Source organism: Mastomys coucha, unplaced genomic scaffold (assembly GCF_008632895.1).
Source record: "Mastomys coucha isolate ucsf_1 unplaced genomic scaffold, UCSF_Mcou_1 pScaffold13, whole genome shotgun sequence".
Classification (NCBI taxonomy): Eukaryota; Metazoa; Chordata; class Mammalia; order Rodentia; family Muridae; genus Mastomys; species Mastomys coucha.
Window position 1 is genome coordinate 78,244,678 of NW_022196895.1, and position 7,181 is coordinate 78,251,858.

The following is a 7,181-nucleotide window of genomic DNA, read 5'->3' on the forward strand; positions in this document are numbered from 1 at the left end:
ATCCAAATTTCTAACCCCTTCCGTCAGGAAAACACCTGGGCTCCCCCAAGGCCAGCATTGCCAGGATTAGTCAGTGCTTGCTCTGCTCCCATGGTGGGTTATCAGTCAGAGCAAAGGCTGCACTCAAGTCTCCACACAGGGAAGAGTTTGCCATCTGTTTCCTTTCCTCTAAAGCTAGCCTGGAGAGCTTTGGACATTCCTCCAAAAAGGAAAAAAAAAAAAGCCCACAGTGGATTCTATGGTGCACAGAGGCACACATAGATGTTGGAGGCTCAGTTCTCTTGCAAGAAAAAGACTAGCAGGAATTCATGCAGATGCATGAATTTCACAGAATTTCATGCCTGTGGTGGGAAATATTCTCAAGGGAAGGAACACATTTGGTGTCTATGTACAAGCCAGTGCCCTGACCCCAACAGGGAGGAGTATCTTTGCTTCCTTCATCTCCTCTGGCAGTCAGCAGGTGGGCACCATGGCTGTGCCTCTTTCACTCTTGGATGTCTCCATCCCACAAACCTGGATAAAGTCCCCTACAGTTTGTCCACTCTCGAGAGGGTTAATAACAACCACATCTAAATTATAGTGCTGAACCTGCTGCCCAAACCCCACAGAAACAGTATTGAAATGAACACCCCCCCACACACACACACACTTCCAGACTGAAATAGAAATTGTATAAAATAGTTGGGAAATAAACCCAGCATTGCATAAAATAATGATTTACTCAACAATTTTGGCAAACACGTACTGTTCAACTATAATGACTTGAGCTGATCATAGCAATCCAATAAAAGTTTAACAAAAGGAAATTGCTTAATCTAATTTGTTATGTCAATAAAGATGATATAATGAGTAAGATTAAAATATATATGAAAAATAAATCCCCACTTAATGACTGTAGCTTAATAATCTGACCAGAAGTTCCCATTTCTGATTTCTGATGTAATCTGCAATTATTTTCCTGAATGTGATTCTTTCTAAAAAGCATATATAAGGCCAAGAAACAACACCATCTTCACCTAAGACATCCTCACAGAAACAGAGAAGGGACAAAAGCACCCTGCACAAATCTTACCACAGAATAGTGTTCACGCAGAAGAAATAGGATCAACACATTTTTGTTTAACAGATTAGCCAAGAAGGAAAGAGCCACATTTGTCAAGAATATAGGAATGTAGAAGCTCATAAACCACTGGGAGAGAAAAATGAATTAATATTTTTGCAAGTCAAATTTCCAAACATCCCCAAAGCTACATGATTAGCCCTCTTGATGACACCCCAGCCGCAGCAGCTGATCCTGAAGGGAAAGCCAATGGTGTGCATTAAGATGTACCACTAAGGATATCTATCAGATATCTGCTTAACTGTGGTGAAATTTACAAATTAATGTACTTCTTTTGAGGATTTTTCAACTATAGCTTTGTAAGATAGAAGCTGGCATTGCTTTTCTAGAATCTGAAAATCTTAATATTGTGTTTAAAAATCAGACACAGTGGTACACTGCTTACTTTTCCCATTGCTGTGAATATTGCTAGATGTTATATATAAATATAAACAAACAGACCTAAGGGAGGAAAGGTTCATTTTGGCTCAGTGTTGGGAAAAATACTGTCTACCCTGGAGGGAAAGAGATTGCAATGGGAGCAAGTTGGTCCGTGGCACTGACCAGAAAACAAACAACAGAAAATTCCAGGAATCAGCTACCTTTTTTTTTTCCTTTTTCCTTTTTCACTCAGTCTGTGTGCCCATGAAGCTGCCCACTTTCAGAATGGGTCATCCCTTCTCTGTTTAATCTCTCTGGAAATGCCTTCATAGATATATCTACAGCTGTACCTCATTAGTATCCTAGTATTGTTTCTTAATCCAATAAACTAACAATCAAAATGAATCACCATAAACTGTTGCAAAGGTCTAATTGACAAACAAAAAGCCATGGGAATTTAAAGGTGATGAACTAAATAAACACAGGCAAAGATCTTTGAACAGGGTGCAAGAGTGCAATCGACCAATTCATGCCCATCGTGCTTAAAACATTAGAAGCCATCCTTTCTCTGGATGTGCTTCCTCAGGACGAGAAAGCCAGGGGTAGGAAGAGAATGGAGGTGGACTGCCCATGGTGGAGCAGTGCCTGGCACACGCACTAGCCAATCACTTGAGGAGCTCACCACTTTCCCTGCAATGTAAGTTATTTCAGAGCAAAGAGAATTATAAGAACTTCCCCCAATACTTCTACTGAGAAAGGGCTGGCAAGCCACGCCTGGACACAAGGGAAGAAAGCAGGCAGCATCTCTGTGTTAGTGGAGTGTGTGCAGCTGGAAATAAGTACAATGCGAAAGCACTGGGAAGGAGGACGAGACTCCTGTTGCATGAAGGGTGATGATTTCAATGTGCAAAGGGAGTTCAAAAAAAAAAATCCAACAAATGAAAGAGATCAATGGATAATAGAAGATAGATATGGAGGTGAATTGCTCCGCCCTGTAGCCACACAAACAACCAAAGTGCCTTGGGTTGACACTTCTAAGGTCAAGCAGTACATTTGGAAGAGGCAGAGGAGGATGGACGAAGGGCTGCCATCTTAATCTGGAGGGTCACACTGGGGAAAGGGGTATTGGGAACTTTTGTATCAACCAACCCAGGGATTGGTGTGATAACATGTGGAGGGCCTGCTTTGGGGTTATATTCTGCAGAAATAAAAATATTCCAATGGATCCACAGGAAAGACACTACCAAAACAGCTATGATCCATGTATTCTAGAAGCTTCTACCCCTTCAGTGTGATGGAGAACCATGAAGAATAGCAAGGGGCTTGTTACTAGGTCTGTGTCATCTGGCAGGAGTGGCAAGGGTCACATTGGAGAGTGAAAAAGAATGATGCTAGGGAGCATGTGTGACCTGCTCATATATTGCATGTGAACACATATCACATCATAGTGTGTTTTCCAGAGTAGAGGAAATTCTAGATCCCAGTACAAACCGCTGAGAAGGGCTAGAAGCAGGAGAGCATTGTTCAGGCTCATACATTGTTTAGGTATTGAGTAAAAAGACTAGATATAATCTTTGTTTGTTTTTTGTTTTGTTTTGTTTTGTTTGTTTGTTTTTTTGAGACAAGGTTTCTCTGTACAGCCCTGGCTGTCCCGGAACTCACTCTGTAGACCAGGCTGCCTCTGCCTCCCCAGTGCTTGGATTAAAGGCATGTGCCACCACTGCCCAGCAATAATCTTAAGTCAAAAATAAGAAACACTTTGACCACTCAATGATTTAGAGAATGCAGAATTTATCAGAGTCTTTAGAGACTGTGAGGGGCTGGCAAGCACCTGAGCACCCCTGCAGGTGAGCTTCCCCTACCGTTTAGTGGAGAGCAGAAGGCTTCAGTGTTTTAACACTGCTTGTACACACACATACACACACACACACACTAATACATGCATGTACATTCACACACACATACATACATATATACACACACTCACACATACACACACCCACACTACTCACACACTTACACTTGCATGCACATTCACACATGTATCCTCACATACACATGGACATTTACGCATACACATACCCACACACACATACACACATGCACACACACTCACACATACATGCACATTCACACACATGTACACACACACATATACACACACACATTTACACACACATACATACACATGCATGCCCATTCATACACACATGTACACATACACATTTAGACACATACACACACATGCATACACACTTGGAGTGAGCGAAGTGCGCCTATCCTCTGCCAAACTCCACCGCATGCTCTGATACCCTTGTATGAGTACAGGGATGGATTCTGTAGCTGACCTTTGCGCTAAACTGGCACAAATGGTCATCAGGCTGTAGCTGCAACTTCAACCCCACACATCCAGAGATGAGACCACTGCCTGGGCTGCTCCAGGGCTTTCTGATCACACATCGGGTTGTTTCTCCACATTTTCAACTGTACATGAATAGCTTTCTATTTCTCCTGTTTATTCTTTCTAGGCTCATTTTCAGAGATCTCAGCCCTACAGATCATAGGCCACATGTATCCTTGAAATAGCTATGAGTGCAGCCCAATATTTGTAGGTAACATCATTTTGAATTGTTAAAAGATTGGACACCAGCACAAACAGAAGACCCAGCAGCCTCCACCACGTGACCACCGTCCCATCTACTCATATTCGTAATGAAGTAATAAAGCTAAAACCTAACTGCCTGGGGATGTAAGAATAGAGTTCTGGGAAACAAAGTCATAAGGATGTGGAAACATCTGCTTGTTTAAGTTCTGAGAATGTAAAAACAAATTTCTGGTGGTCGCAATGACATTAAGATCTACAAAAACAAGTTTAGCAATTCCCCTTCCTGTACAGAATTCTGAGGAAAACCACAAACTGTCACCATGACCCTGATGTCAAAAATTCCCCGACCACCCAGATCCTTCGCCTCTAAGTGATTTTCCAACTCAGCCCTTCCCCAGGGATTTTCCAAGGCCAGGTGCAGAGCTGGATAAGGGAGTAAGAAATTAGTTAACCAGGCCAAGAACAGCCCCCCTGAGCAAGCCAACCAATGCCTGAGGAGATCCTTTGTCCTGTGCTGCACCAACCAGAGTAAGCCAGCTAGCCTTGTTGTTGAAATCTCTGTTGCTGCACTCAGCCCTTTGAAAAGTATAAAAAGTGTGTGCTTTTTAAACTGGGGGTTGCCTCTCCCTGTGAGGACAAGCAACACCATGCGTGTTGGATCAATAAACTTCATGCTTTTGCAGCGATCTGTCGTCAGGCTGTGGTCTGTGGAGTAGCGCATCTAGGCTAAGACCTTGGGGTCTTACAGTAACCATCCAACCTGTTAGCTTATCACTCACCACTCGCAGCTCTTCCTGGGCCATTGCCAATCACCAGCTTCCATCAGAGTAATACATGGCTGCTCACTCTCTGTGATGTGATTGCAATACTCCATCAGCCCTGCTGTTATGGAGTCAGCTGAAGAGGGAGCTGACTCAGCGTTCTGCTGTGTCAGGCCTCCTCCCTTCATCACTGCAGCCAGAAGAACTTAATCTAGAACAACACGCAGCGTGTGGACACCTTCCAGGTGGGGGCATCCAGAAGAACAGCTCTTACCCAGATCTCCGTGATGAGTTTCCAGGGTCTTGTCATATCCAATGAGAGTTCCAGTTTGTGGGGACCCAGTGAGTAGACTCAGGGCTCAAGTGTCTGATGTCTGCAGTAGGAGGCTGCTGCTGGTCCTCCAACCACACCCAAGTGGTCTAATTAGTGGCCTTATTTCAGGAGATTCCTTGTCCATCCTTTCTTCTGGCTAAGCATACATAGGTAAATGGGTTTGTTAAGTCTGACAAATGTCATCAAAAGATGCTGAAGAAGGAGGCCATCCTTCGACTAATAAAGGTGTCCTAACATAAGCTAGGATCTAAGTGAACATCTGATATATTCTAACACACACTGAAGTGTAAGCATAAGAGTTCATTGTAGGACTCTAAGGTCCCCCAACTGTAATAATTAAGACAACATTCATGTTGTTATTCTGGGACCAAAGTCAAGAGTTCTACCATAATTACTTTTTGATTTTCAAGAGCCTATTCCTTGACCTTCATAGCACCAAACCCACTGGAGTCCTTAACTCCACTCCAGCTCCTTCACATCTCTGAGCTGATTGCTCAGGTTAGGCTAGGAGAAGCAGCCGGGCCAGCGCCTGCCCTGATTGCAGCATGTTTTCCTATTAGTGATGGTGGTACTTCACGGATGCAGAGAAAACTATCCCTGAAGGAAACCTTCAGCTTTTCCTAGGGTGATCCTCCAATAATAATCCAAAGCCCCCTCTTTCTCTCTGACAAATTATGTGTCTTCAGTCTTTGGACATGATCTAAAATCAAGAAATGCTGCCACTGGCCATGTCTAAAAGGAGTCACATGGTGACTCAGGATGCCCTGTCCCAGGCAGCTCTCAATACCCACCATCTCACAGAGACTGAGTGAGAATCCATCTCTCAGCTCCATAGATTGACATCACAGCTTAGAGCTTGTAACAAATAGTCCATGATTGATGGATAAGGTTTTAATTGGTGAAAAATATGTTGTGAAAATCATTTTAAGCATGTTTGTTATTTTTAAAGATACCCTGACTTTGTTTCTGGTTTCTTTTCCTTGCTCTGTCAGTTATTCCACAGGTAACAGGGTTGTCCTAAATATATCAAACATTCCTTCACATGAAACCCTCTTATCCTAGATGAAGTCCAAAGACCCTTAAGAAAGCATAAATCCCCTGCCTCCTATCTTCTCTCCAGCCTGGACTATTTATTAGCTAGTTTTCATTAACCTCAACCTTGACTCCAGATATAACACACACACACACACACACACACACACACACACACACACACACTTCCCTATTTTTTTCAATTCATCACAAACATTTTTAGTTTGAATAATTTGATGGGTGGGTAGATGAATGGGTGGGCTGATAAGTGGATGGATGGATAAACAGAGGGATAAATGAGTAGATGAGTAAGTGGATAGATAAGTGGATGGATGCCTGGATGGGTAGATGAGTAGATGGGTGGTCAGATAGCTGCGCAGATCAGAGGGTGGATGGCTAGAGGGACAGGTGAGTGGATGGATGCTGGAACACATGAGGATGTGAGAAGGTAGATGGATGGAACTCAAAGCATACAGAGAATCTTCAAATGTTAACCACACCCACAGGGACCCTTGACCTCCAGGCATCTTTCCTTCCTCGACACCCATGAAACTATGGTCATGTCTGAAAGAAGATAGTTGGCCAGGATGACCTCTTCCTAGGTACTGTGTAGGGCCCAAGCTCTGGGAAGGTATTCAATAATCCCTCTGACTTGTTGAATTGAATGAGTCAGCTACTGGGTATGGGAAAGAAATAACAATTCATGTTGGGTCTCCCATCATTACTAACAATGCATACAGCTTTCTTTTTTCTTTTTTTTTTTACATTAATCATAATGGACTTTATTTATGAATGAAATTCTCAAAGACCAGATTCAATAAAAGTTAAAGAAAAAGAAAGAAAAATTATGAATATAATTACACATTATTTTTGTGTTTTACATTGAGTGTAGTTACAAAAGGCTCTAAACATCTTGAAAAGTCCAAAAGGCTTACAACATTGAAAAATAAAAGGTGAGGATATAGCTGG